At 49.2% G+C, this 14,163-nt stretch overlaps 1 long non-coding RNA gene across 1 annotated transcript; it reads left to right on the plus strand.

Moving 5' to 3' along the window:
- Positions 1-207: 207 nt before the first annotated feature.
- Positions 208-11,559, plus strand: LOC141578836 (uncharacterized). Its single transcript, XR_012509585.1, has 3 exons — positions 208-343; positions 8,783-9,097; positions 11,302-11,559. It is a non-coding gene; the product is annotated as an uncharacterized LOC141578836 (long non-coding RNA).
- Positions 11,560-14,163: the final 2,604 nt, after the last annotated feature.

The following is a 14,163-nucleotide window of genomic DNA, read 5'->3' on the forward strand; positions in this document are numbered from 1 at the left end:
CCTGATTCCCTTTGGCACAGAGCTCCGCGCTCAGCCAGCCCGAGGACCTCTGCCAGACCCAGCCAGGCGAGCGCCTCGCCCCTGGTCCTAACGCCCTCACTGTTCCCAAGCTCTGAGCAGCCCCACGGAACACGACTCCGGGGAAAATAAGCGCCGTCACCGCTAGGACCACACCCAGACGGGATCGTCCCAGGAGTTCGGATGGAAGGCGTCTTTCTCCACCCAAAGGGGCGGGGAAAAGTTTTCTCTCCGGATTTCGGATTTCGGAAAGGCTGCACCTGTGACGGAAATGCAGGGGGCCGGCTGTTTGCAGCCACAGCCTCCCACAGGTGATCCTGTAAAGGTAGGCTGGACCCTCCCTCCGTCGCTGAGGACCCCTGTCCTCATCCTTTTGAAAAGGAGGGAAGCTGGGGAGATGCTCTTGTGAATAACCCACGGGAGCATCTGAATGCCATCCCCTCAGTTGGCCACTGGGTTGAGGCGGATGCCGGAAGAGGAGGGCCATGCTCCTTCAGTTGTAGACTTCCTTCATTCAACCAATGAATATTCATGAGCCAAAACTATCCTGGGGACTGGGACTATAACAGCAAATAAAACAGAGTGAAATGTGTGCCTTGTGGAGCTTACAATGTAGTGGGAGAGACAGATGGACAGACTGATAATTAAAATATACAGTGAGACAGGTGGTGGCAAGGGCTAAGGAGAAAAATAAAGCAGGGAAGGGCGCTGGAGAGCATGGGCTGGGGGCTGACAGTGGACACTGAACGAGGGATGGCTTCACGGAAGCCTCTGTGTAAGGAGGAGGGCTGGGCAGTTGTGAGGATGAGCATTTGGGGTGGAGAGGACACCTCATGCAAAGGTCCTGAGGTTGACGTGAGAGTGTACCTGGCCTTTTGAGTGCCAGCAGAGGGCCCAGGTGGCTGGAACAGTGTGGGCAGGGTGGGATGGAATGAGAGAGGTAAGGGGGTGGGGATCACATAGAACTTTAGAGGGTATTGCAGGGATTTTGGCTTTTGGTCAGAGTCAGATGGGAGCCTTTGGAGGGTTGTAAGCAGAGGACACAATGGACTTGGATATTAACAAGACCGCTCTGCCTTCTGTGCTGAGATTAGACCAAGTTGGGGTAGGGTGGGGGGGGTGGACAGGGCAGAAGCAGGAGGCTCCACCAAGGAGTTACTGCAGTTAGACAGGATAAGGGCGTGGACCTGGCGTGGCCTCAGGGAGCCGGGAGAAGTGGTCAGCCTCCTGATGTGTTTTAAGGAAGAACCCATAGGAGTTGTTGGCAAACTGATGTGAGGTGTGAGAGAGTCAAGGATGACCCCAAGTCCTTAGTCTGAGCCGTTGGAAGATGCCATCAATGGAAATGAGCAGGGACGGGGATGAGCACTGGTGGCTCCGTGGGGACATGTGAAGCTAGAGGTGGCATTTCCAAGCCAAAGGGAGTGGAAGGACCTGGATGTATGGATACGGAGGGACAGATGGTGGCTGGAGGGCAGGGGGCAGGTCTGGCCTGCAGATATAAAGTCAGACGCCAGGGTGGTGTACATGGGTGTTTGAGGACCCCAGGGAGTGATGCAGAGGGAGGGAGCTGGGGAGCCAGCGCTCAGAGGCTTCGGGCGTCTGGTGGAACGGATGGATTAGGGAAGACTGACTGTCAAGGTGGACCTCTGACCACTGTGGGGCGGCCAGGCTGGCGGGAAGCAGGCGTGGGGTGGGGAGTTCCTGAAGGGACTTGCTCATTGTTTCCAGTCTGATTTTGCTCTTAGATGGTGAGCGTAAACATCTCGTGGGAAAAAATGATTTTCCACTGGATTCAGTTGTTGCTTCCTGTGTGTGTGTGTGTGTTCCCTGAAGCCACTCAGAGTCAGAAGTGAAAACAGCGTGTCACGAGCCCAGCGTAGTGCCTGACAGACAGCACGGAGGAATCGCAGGGTTGGACCATACTGTGTTTCCCAAATCTCATGTCAGGGTGTCCTGGGGGAGGGGGCTGTAGGGCTTTCAGGTGAGACACGAGGGGAGGGGACAGGGCACAGCCATTCAAGGCATGACACAGCCAGTAACACCAAGATGGTGGAAAATTCAACTCTCAGTAGACCCTGAGGCCCAGGATGGGGGGAGATCTGGCTTCCAGTGGACCTTGAACTTGAGCTTCGTTATACACTCATTGTGACATATTAACATAGTGAGTGACACGCCCACAGGTACCACGACAGTCCCCAGGCTGACCATAAAAGGTCAAAAAAGGGGCAGTGGCCCAACTCCTGGGAATCTCCGCCCCTTCCCCAAAGAAGCTGGAGTAATCCCCCCGCTTGTTAGTACCTGAAGTTCCCGAGCCCATAGAAACCAACAACCCCGCACCCCGTGGCTGCACTCCCTTCTGCCTGAGACGGCCTGCACTCTGTCTGTGGAGGGTGTATCTCTGAAAAAATCTACTTTTACTCAACTGTGGCTCGCTCTTGAATTCTCTCCTGGATGAAGTCAAAGACCCTTACTTGATGGGGCACATCCCAGGGGCTTGACCGCGACCTGGGACCTGGCCATCCTCTCGCCCCACGTTTTCCTGGATGACAGGTGCAGGTGGCAGGCATTCTGGGAGATGTAGTTTAGAATTTCTGGGACATCTGGAGGTTCAGGAGGATGATGGGATAGAAAGTTTCAATTCCAAAGGCTTCCGGAGAACCATGCAGGTCTCCACCCTCCAGGCAGAGAGCTCTCCCCCACCCTCTGCAGTAACCCCGGCCTCGCCCCTTTCCCTGGCCTACCCTCCACTTGCTAGCTCTTTCCCAGGAAACCCAGCCATATCAACTCATTTCTCCACTTTCGTGTTTACTCTAACGTCACCTACTCAGCGAGGCCTGCCTGACCCACCTTTTCCCATCGGAGGCTCCTCCATCCACATGTGGCATCCTCTGTCCTCATCCTCTGCTCTCTCTGAGAGTCCGTGCCCCTTAGCACTCGGTGAGTAAGGTACTCAGTTCTTTGTCAGCTCCCCCTCACCTCCATAAAAGGTTAGCTCCACCCGGGGACGGGTTCCATCTGTTCACTGCCGTTTCCCCAGAGACTGGACCTGTTCCTGGCACAGAGCAGACACTCAGTAAATATTTGTCAATGAGTATAGAGTCAACTAACTGTCCTGATTCTGTGTGTCCCCTGAGATTCTGGGATTTGAATCAGCCCTAAAAGCTTTCCACACAGCTCTTAATCCAAGGATGACACTTGAAGCCGGCCCTATAGGTAGACTTAAATAAAATTTCCAGGTCCTCTCCAAATGGACAGAGTCCCCTCAGAAACTCTCAAACTGGCCCACACCTGCTGGGATGGCTCGGGTTGGGAAAGGCCGTCTGGGATGGCAGGGCTCGGCCATGCTGCCCTTGCCCCAGGCTCCCGGGGAAATGCACTCTAATGGCCACCCATGGGACCCCGAAATGTTCCTTACACCGTTAAAGGAAGAGGCCTCGCTTGTGGATGATGTAGCAAGTGTTACAGGGACCACAGCGTCAGACCGAGACTTCCCCACACCCCGCAGGCTTTTCAGAGTCACCAGGACTGGAGGGAGCAGCCGGCTTCCCGACCCGGGCCCAGGCTACCTCCCACATCTCCAGATGGAGTGACCAGGAGGCAAGGGCATCCTGGTGCTGCCTGTCTGGGGGGCCCAGGCTCGGGCAATCACAGTGCCCCAAATCTGCACATGGCTGAGCCCAGAAGCAAGGCTCCTGGTAACTCCCATCAGCTCCTGGTGGCGTGTGTGCCAGAAAAGTAACTCCAGAAACGGGCAGGTGGTGGGCGTTTCAGCTGCACGTTGCGGGCACTCCTGGAGACCTTCCCTTGTTTCTTCCATCTCCTCGGCCACCAGTGACTCTCTTGTCCTCTGAACTGAGACCACCCTTCTTACTGTGACGACAGGAGCCCTCTCTGGTGACATCAGACACTATCAATGCCACCATCTCTCTCGTGACAGCCTTTGCTCAGGGGAACTCTGGCTCTGGGGCAGGACAGCGAGGCTCTGTGTTACTCTTCAAAATTCTTTTCTTCCAGATTCTTTGGTTTCTGTCCCGATTTGGTCTGTTCAACCTCAGAAGCCAAGCAGTTGACCCTGTGTGATCAGCTTCTTGCAGTGCCACCCTCTCCCCCGGGGAAGGAGAGGAGATGCTGTTGTCGGGACGGGAAAAGGGCTGTGATGCAAAAGAAATTATGGGGAGCAAAACACCTCAAGAATTGTACCCCACATTTGAGTTCCAGGCATCTCTGAAGGTCTAAGGGGTCTCAGAGACCAGTGCATCTCTGTCTTCATTATTCCTCTAATTCTGAGAACAAAGATCCACTTCCTGCCCGAGTGTAGAAACTAGGTGCAGAAACATACAATCCGCTGGACTCAAATTAGAAAATATTTAGTGTGTGTGTGCATGCATGCGTCTGTGCACATCTGTAGTGTACACTGGAGACAGGCCTTGCAGATAACAACACTGAAGTGGGGTCGCAGGCATTAAAGATACTGCCAAACTTTTGAGACAGTACCTGGATGAATAATTCCACAGGACTTGGAGTCCATTTTGAGGCTGGAAGATGAGTGATGTAACCAGTAGGTTAGGTTGGCCGTGCCTGCAACTGTTCTGTTGGGAAAGCACAGGAAAGCCCTACTGGGTGCATTCATTATTATGTTGTCTCCATCCTTTCTGCAAACATTATTGAATATTCACTACATGCCAGGCAGGGGGCGTGGGATGGAGGGTAGAAAGATGAGTTAGATGGGGCCAGTGAGCCAGGTCCTCATGTGATTATAAACAAACACCGTGCTGGAAGCAAGCACGGAGCCATGTACAAGCTAATATTTGGGTAACTATGAAGAACACAAAATAAAATGTAGAGGTCTGATATTTCTCCAGGCCTGGAGATGAGCAGCAAGACTGCAGTTACCTTTCCACCCGTCCACAGGCTGTAAGAGCTTATGTTCTTGGCGTCTGCTGGTGCTGTCACTTCCAAGGGCTTTCAGGAGTGTGTTAATAATGAATTAAAGCCAAAGTGATTCCCAACTTTGAGGCTGCTGCGCTAAAAGCCTGGCATTTGGTTCTGCTGGGCACAGGCAGGGCTGAGGGAGACTTTCCAGCAGGTGGCTTTGAGGGAGGACAGTAGTCCAGCCATGGACAATTGAGACTTTGCTCACAGCCATCTCCCATGCGGTCTGTGATCCATGGAAAGTGGGTCTGGAAGGAAGATCTGTGTCTTCACCAGTTCATTGGAACCATATGGAGAGTTCCAACCACATGGAGAGTTCTCTCCTCGTCGGCCTCAGCCCTGGGATTTTTGTAACATAGATTCAGGAAAATGGACAGAGATGGAGCTAAGGAGGCTGGGGAAAGAGGGTGGACTGGTGCCTGAGTCTGTTCTCAGGTTCTATTTTGTTCTGGGAGAATGTGACTGATAGGAAAAGTGGAGAATAGAGAAGAGGAGAGAGGGGCTAAGCTGATCTGTGTGATACAGAGGGGAGCGTGGGGAGGATGAGGACACAAACAAAGCAAGGCAATGGACTGAGCTTGAGAGTGAGCGATTTCAAGCTTAGAGGGGGAGGTGGTCTGAAATAACTGCAGGGAAGGGAGAGCAGGGCAAGAAAAGGAAAGATTTTAGAGGTGTCACTGCACCTCACCTACCAACAGTGAAGTACACATTTTTCTCACGGGCACGTGGAAAAATTCTTCAGGATCGACCATACACTAAACCATCAAACACATCTCAATATAGCCAAAAGGACGGAGATCATACAAAGTGTGTTCTCCAGCCAAAATGGGATGAGGCTAGAAGTCAGAAAGAAATTTTAGAAATGTATAAATATGTAGAAATTAAACACATTCCTTAATAACAAATGAGTCAAAGAAGAAATTATATGAGAACTTAGAAAATTCTTTGAAATAAATGAAAGTGAAGATACAACATACCAAAACTCATCGGATGTGGCTAAAGCAGTCTTAGAGGGAAATTTATAGCTGTAAGTGCTTATTGCAGAAAAGAAGAAAAAATTCAACTTAATAAACTAACCTACCACCTTAAGATACTTCAACAAGAACAGCAAAGTAAACCCAAAGTAAATAAGAAGAAAAAAATAAAAATCTTGGACATATCCCACCTAGTATTTGTCAATCTGCCTTAATTTATTTAATGACCACATAGTATTTCATTAAATGGAAAAACTACTCAGTGGTTGATTTAACCATCTTCTATCAGTGCACATTTGGTTGTTACTAATTCTTTGCTCTTAGAATAATGTTGCCTTTAATATCATTATACACACGAAATCTCATATATATGTGCATGTATTTGTGAATTCCTGGAAGCGGAATTTCTGGGTCAAAGAAAATGTGCCTTAAAAAATTTAGAGTTATTACAAATTGTACTCCAGAGAGGTTGTATTAGTGCACACTTGTACTAATAAAATATGAGAATGCCTGTTTCCCCAGAATCTGACCAGGATAGAGTGCTATGAACCTTTTTTATTTTCTTCCTCATAAGTGAGAAATGGTATCTCGGCAACAGAAACTCTGAAGTGCCTAGTAATAAAACTTACAAAATTTATGGGGGAAACTATACATTTTATTGAAGGAATAAAAGTAACCTGGAGAGATGGCACGATCCTGGGCGAAAAGACCCAACATCATCAGGATGTCAGTCACCTCACACTAACCTATAAACTCACTATCATTATATTCAGAACCCTCGCTGAGCTTCCCACAGATTTCACAAGCTACCCTACAATCCTTATGAATGGGTAAAGAAGCAAGAATAGGCAGGGAGGGTGTAGCTCAGTGGCAGAGCGTATGCTTAGTATGCACGAGGTCCTGGGTTCAATCCTCAGTACTGCCATAAAGAAAAGAAAAGAAATACTAAAAAAAGAACCAAGAATAGACAAGCTAATTATGAAGAACAAGGAGAGAAATCTCTCTCACCTAATGTCTAGATTTACAAAGCTACAATAATTAAAATAATGTGGTATTGGCACATGAATGAGCAGATCAATGGAACAGAATGGAGAGTCTAGACATAGATCGACAAAAATTAAAAAGTCTGATAATAGCAAGTCAGTCAAAGCTGTGGGGGAAAGGGACTGTCACGTGCTACTGGTGGGAGTTGGTCCCCTCTGCTGAGTATTCTGGTGACATCCAGTCACATTGAAGCTACAGATACTCTACAATGCAATCTCTACTTCTGGGAGAAACTTCTGTTTATGTTCACAGAAAAAAAGTGTACAAGGGTATTTACTGAAGCACTGTAATAGCAAAAAGTATAAAATAACCCAGATGTTCATCTAATGTCATATAATGAAGTCCTGTGCAGTTAGAACTAGTGATCTAAATCTACAGGAATCAACATGGATCAATCTGTAAAAGTGAAAAAGTAAGCTGTTGTGATATTCATGTGAAGTGCTGTCGAGGGTGCCTAATGGGGAGGACACAGAGGGGCTGGTTACCAAAGGAAGTCCTCGGGCAGAGAGGTACAGATGCTGGCAGTGGGCGCCCAGCCGGGTTTCCACTGCTGCCGTGGGAGAGGTGTGAGTGCTTGCCACAGATGGGCTGGCCAGGGCTTGGAAACTTGTGACCTTAGGTGCCTCCAGGAGCCAGGCAGGTAACACAAGCAAGAGTGGTGGGCCAGTGGGGACTGCGTGAGCTGAGACAGTCTATCCCTGTCTGACAAGAGCAGCTGCTACTCAGCCACAGCTAATTTTTGCCAGGAAGGAAAATAGGCCCAGACTTGTTAAATCTTCTGATTTTTCAAGAAAAGTGGAAAATTCAGATTTAAAAAAAATGTGAAGTCCCAAATTTGTAAAAGCTGGCAACAAATTTTAAAACTTTAAAATATACCGTTAAGGCCAAATAAAACGTGGTGGCCAGCCAAGTTCAGCCGGCGGGCTGCTCATCTGCAACCTCTCTGGTAGAAGATGCCCGAAGCCCCACCTATTGGGCATGAGCCCAGAGAAACGGCATCTTTGTCTCACGTGCACCCTCAGCCTTCTGGGGGTGCCTAGAGACGCCTAGACTTCTGCCCTGACATCACGTGGTTAGGCCCTTCCGTGTCTGCCTGGTGAGCTCACCTCATGCTCCAGCTTCAAGGTTTACCAGATGTCTGAGGACCATCGTTCCTTGTGGCTCATGGAGTTCTCCAGTGATTTCTTGTCACTGTTTTGCCATCTTCCCTTTCATGAGACATCAGCTGAGCCTACTGGGTATCTGTCTGGCATCTGTGAGTCTGCACAGCCGGTCAGCCCACTCCACAGCTGACTGAGAACGGGGCTGTCTGCCCAACTTCCCACCTGCACGTGGAAGAGAGATTGTCAGAGGAGCTTGCAAGTCGAGTGGCAGTGTGTGGGGAAGCGGAGCTTAGGGACCTCACCACCATCTGCATTGTGCGGAATTTTCTGCAGCACAGAGGGAGGGAGAAGCCAGTGGCCATGCTTCCAGGGGATGGCAGGAGTCAGCCAGAGATGCAGAACCACTAAAAGACATAGATATGGGATTCAAACGACTATATATACATATATATATATGTATATAAATATATATATTATTTGTTGCAGAGATATGGCCTCACATAATCATGGGAGCTGGTTAAGCAGTCTCTGTAAGGCTGCTGTCTTCATATCTGATGCTGACGCCTGAAGTCCACAGGACAGGCAGTTCCAAAGGAAAGAAAGATATAAAATCAGGGAGATTGAGAACGACCTGGAACCCATCAGTATGGGCTGGAACCCCACAAGGATGGACTAAAATCCACCCCATCCTTGCTGCTTCTGACACAGGTGAAGTGGACATCCTTCCGAAGTCGGGACCCTTTGGTGTGGGGCTACACACAGACACCTGGCCCAGAAGCAGAAGCAGAGGAGCTGAAGTCGGATCCAGGGAAAGCAGAGCAATTACAGGTCCAGCAACCACTTTGTGCCAATGAGGTGTGTCCGAGGATGAGCAACATGGGTGAGCTCCATCGCGTCTCCTGCTTCCCTTCTGCCCTCCAGACTTCCCAAGGATCTCTCTCATGCCCCATGGTGGAGATAATGGAGCAGTTCTGTCTTTCTTTCTGGGACGCCTCAATGTCTGATTTTTGACTTACAACGAAGGTAAGGGCAGTGAGATGTGTGATGTGCTGTCTGAGGCCTGAAACTCTCCTGGCAAGCCTGGGGTTATCTTCTTTCCTGGTGGTCTGCAACGGCCTCACCAGTTTGAGAAGCCTGGCTTGGCAACTTAAAGAACCATCTGGCTCCTTCCAGTGAGTTCTCCTGAAGCCAGGGTTCCTTGCACAGATGTTGGCAGCTCCATCCAGAGATTCAGTGCGGTCTGTGTGGACAGAGGTTGGGCCTCGGTGCACAAAGTCTCTTGGAACCACACTGTTCCCCTGCTTTCTCTTTCTCCCTGCACTGGAGCCTTTGCCTTTAAAAAAAAGTCTTGACATGAGCATACTCTGTGGAGTCTGGGGAGTCCTTTCAAATATCTGAACTGGGGAAAACAATATAACCAATCTCACTGAACACACGTAAGAAGGAGCATTCTGGGAAATGTAGGCCAATCGAGCTAACTGGCACACTGTGAGGTCACCAGAGTGTCCGTGGGCCTCGGTGCTCTGTGGCCGTCATCTTAGGGAGGCTTGCTTTTGGCATAGGGGAACAAAGATGACAGACCTAGGTCTTTTCAAAGAAATCGTTCCACAGATGCCTGGGGAAAACCAGAACCAAATTCTTAGAGGAAATAAAGACTTGGTGATTCCTTAAAACCCTTGATTCTTCTGATTCTGCAGCTAAAAACCAGTGGTGTTTCTTGCTAGTACCCAATGCTAATGGAGAGAGAGAAAGCAAAAGGGAAGGTCTGATTTCCTCTTGGGAAGGACCCTCTACGTAGAGCCAGGAAGACGGAGACAAGAAAACTAGAACTGCCGTGTTACAACATGGCAGATTTTGGCTCAATCAATGGGAGGAATTTATAACGTTTAGAGTAAGTGTCCAACAGCCGAAGGGATTGCCTTGTGAGGAACGGAATCCTATGTTTTGACTTGTTAGCTTTAGGCAGAGATTTAATAACATCATTCCTCTCTTACTCCCTCCCTCCCTCCCTTCTTCCTTCTTCCTTCCTTCCATGCATCTGTCCATCCAGTTATTTTTTATGAGTGCAATCAGTCAATCAACACTTACTGACTGCTTATTATATGCCAGGTGCTGTGCTGGGCTCTGGAATCACAGCCCAGAATGGAAGGCAGCTGGGATTATGGACCACCTGCTATGTGCCAGGCGCTCATTAAGTGCTAGAGATTAGAACCCAGGAGAGAAGGCAATCTGGGACTGGCGCTGAGAGTCTTCAGTTCTAAGCCCTTACTCCTAAGTGGACCTCCCATTTGTGAATCCTGGCCTGGTTGGTCCCCCCAGCCATGACTCTTTGACTCATACTCACCCACATGGCTTGTTTTTGTTTGGCTGGGTCCAGGAGGGCTGGGATGTTCTGGGCTATGACCTCACTGTTTATCACCATTTTAGAAAGCTCCTACCTCCCTTGTGCAGGCTAGATCAGAGCCAGAGGCAGCAGGGTGGCTGTGTGGCGTCAACCCCAGCCAGCATTGCTATCGTCTTAAACACCCAAACAATGGGTCACACGCCTACAGCTCGTGACTTCTTGGCAGCTCAGTTGGGCCTGAGCGCTTCCATTTTTATCTGCCATTTGAGATGGGAAGGCACTGGAAACAGCTGAGCTGTGAACGTTTACAGTGTAAAATCCACGCGGGGAGAGAGATGAGTTTATGAGCAGTCCAATCTTAGCCCTCAGGGAAAGACTAGAAAAACACATTTAGCCTGACATTTAAAGATCTGATATGATCCAGATGCCATCAATTTAGCACCCAGCTCTCCCTAAACCCTGTGCGAGACCTGGCAGGCGAGGAGTGGCACACTGGAGGACGTTTGGGTGTAAGGAGACCACCAGGACAACAGTTCCCAAGGTGGCGGCTGGACCGTACTCCTTGGATGTTCTTTGCACTGTGTCGCAATTTGCAAGGTTGTCTCTAAAGGAGTCTCTTGAAAACCTTGTGTAATTGTAGCAGGGAAGAACAAATCTGACTCTGTATTAGATCTATTCCTTTGGCTCTAACCCTGTGCTGTGTTTCCTGGGCTCAGTCCTGCTGGTTGTGCACCTTCTGTAAAAGAACATTGCCTAGAGCCTGAAATACACAGGAGAGCCCGTTCTCAAGGCTCTGGCCTTTATGGGTGTAACACTTCCCATTCATATAGAGATAAAAAGTTGCAGAACAGAGAATAACATTTGTCTTGTTGGCGGTTTGCAGGAACATCATGACCTGACCCACGTGTGGACTGCTGCAAGAACAAAGGATTCTGACACCAAGTAATTTGTAATGATGACAACCTCCCCACCCAGTTTTAGTATAAAAGGAGTCTGAATTCTGACTTGGGGAAGATGGTTCTCCAGGACACTAGTCTCCCCTCTTCTTGGTCTGCCGACTTTCTGAATAAAGTCTCTATTCCTTGCCCCAACACCTCGTCTCCAGATGTACTGGCCTGTCATGCGGCGAGCAGAACGAGTTTGGATTCAGTAAGGTAATCTTTTTGCAAACATGAGATGATCCTTGAGAGAGAGAGAGAGAGTGTACCAATCTGGAGATGACTCTTGATAAAAGTGGTTAGCTAACAAGCAAGAGTGGGGCAGGCGCAAACGCAGCCCTTACTATAGCGAGGAGGCAGGGCTGGATTCCCACACAGGGAGCCCCCGTGACCTGCGGGAACCTTCCTTTTCGACCCGTGTTCAGTTACGTGATCAGGAGGCTGCACATCCGGATGCTCTGGGGCACTGATTTCCCCCAAGCAATTCTGCAACGCTTAAATGTCATCACACGTGCACCCTGAGTAAATGTATTGAGTAGATTGGAGGAAGCCTCTCAAAGTTTGTCTTAGGAAGTCTTAGAATTGAATTTAATGTATCTGATTCCAGGTTGGTCACAGGTGTGATGGGGATTGGAGCCCCTCCTCGCCCCCAAGTCCAAACTCTGCAACTTATGCTCTGTGTGAACTTGGACAAGTCCCTATTTGTTCACAGAAGGAAAGGGCTGGATTAGATGTTCCCCAGGGATTTTTCAGCACGAAGGCTCTGTGATGGAAACAGGGCATACATGGTAAAGTGGAGATTGTGCCTAAGCCCCTTCAGCTGCAGGGACGGGAAGAAATCTTGAGTATCCTACACAGCCTCACTGCTTTCTGAGCAAAAGCGTTCTTGGAATAACCAAGTTCCCTACCTCTACAAATATAACCCCACAGAGAACCGAGCCATCGGCCACAAAGAGCTTAACTTCAGGTGTTTAAGACCACCCGCGTTCCTGTTAAAAAGGCCCGTGCCCTTGGCTCAAAATACTGATGTCAGTTTTAAATCACACTTGCATATTGATTTCAAAAGCTCCCCTCAGTAACACTGTAAATAAATTAATTAGATGGTGGCACTCCAACCCAGCGATGAAATTGCCCCCATTGAGCGAAGAGTTGAGCTTGAAAACCAGTCAAGATAATTGTGCCCTTGTTTGGGGAGGATAAATGTGCTGTGGAAGGTGTGTGTCTGCTCCTTGGTGGAGACTGCGTGGAGAGGCCAGAAGACAGCTGCAGGGGAAGACCGGAGGGAGTTCCCTGGGGTGGGTATCTGGGCATTAGCACTTTTTTGTATGAGGTGGGTGTGGCGCAGAAGCATGCATCCTGATGAGAGAGCTTTGCATCAGAGACTAGGGGCCTTGCAGCATGAGAGTCAGCATGATCTGCTTTATAGAGTCTCCAATATTTTTGATGCTCTGCCTTTTCCTACTGATAGCAATTACCATTTGCATTTTTATTTGTTTATATATTAATCTCCTCTTTTGAAAGGATTTGTGGTAGCATGTGTACATTCAATTTAATAGGCCAGGATAAATAGCCCAGGACACTGGGTCAAAGGGAAGGTAAGCTTAGGAAGTAAGATGAAACCGGAAGTAAAGTTAACACACTGTGTATATCATAGTCTAAGCAGTTGCAAAAGTGAGCCACTCTGAACTTCCTAGCAGTCAATGGAAAGAAGGGAACACGAGTAGTCATCAGATTCATGGTATGGTATCTGTAGAGTACGAATGTTCTAGCTGGACAATCAATACATCCTCCTGGTCACTGTCCATGAAAGCTGGAGTTCAGGATTTTCATCTCAAATGGCCAGTGCCTAGAGATAAAATATCTAAGCTGATCAGTATGGGCAGTGTCAAATACTTTGAAAATCAAGGAAATATAATATAGGGCTGATATTCTTTTTTGGTTTTAAAAAAAATTGCTGAAACCAGGATTTATGTCTGAGTGGAGACCAGTTCCACAGCTGCAGAAAGGTGAGCTGAAGGAGACCCTGGGCAGAGCTGAGATTTTCCTGAAAAACCTGTTTTGGACAAAGGGGCTATCAAGGGCCCGGCGTTCTAGGCGCTAGAGCTGTGGGTCTGGGGTTCTGATGTGTACCTGGAGATGCAGACCACTGCCCAGAGCATGGGTGGGGTTATTTCCGGTGGAAACATCAAAGGCGCCTGCTACCAATCCCTGGCCGCAGCCACAGTTAGCATGCTGGCCTTGCTGTGTCTGACTGTGAGTGATGGAAGACCCTGGCAGGGGAAAATGTACCCGCAGACAGTGAGGCCACTGAGCTGCTGCCGCAGATCGTGGGAACTCAGCCCATTAGTCTGGGAGGACACCTGCCCACGGGAGTGACCTGAGCCCTTGCATACGGCCTGTGGGCATTGGCTGTGACTTTGCTTTATGGAAAGCCATCCCATTCACCGGGCTTACCAGGTCACGGGACTTTCATTGTTAAAACTCGGAAAGTCCCAGGCAAACTGGGACTGTTTGAGTGCCAGTTAGTCCCCCCAGTGGTTTGGTCTCTTCTCAAGACAGGATCAGAATGGAAAGGAATGACTCGGCCAACAAGAGTCAGGACTGATGTGCTGGGGGCTGGTTCTGAGGCACGGCGGGGTGGGGACCCTCTGTGATGTTTATCTGTGGCTTCTTCCTGGCTGGGCTGCCAGATGCAGGGTCCTCCCCCCACCTCGCCTCTGTTCCTATCTCCCTGACACATTTCTGTGTCTGTTCTGGATTCCAGCAGGGGCCCAGCCAGGGAGCAAGTGCAGCCTCCCCAGACCCGC

Source organism: Camelus bactrianus, chromosome 1 (assembly GCF_048773025.1).
Source record: "Camelus bactrianus isolate YW-2024 breed Bactrian camel chromosome 1, ASM4877302v1, whole genome shotgun sequence".
Classification (NCBI taxonomy): Eukaryota; Metazoa; Chordata; class Mammalia; order Artiodactyla; family Camelidae; genus Camelus; species Camelus bactrianus.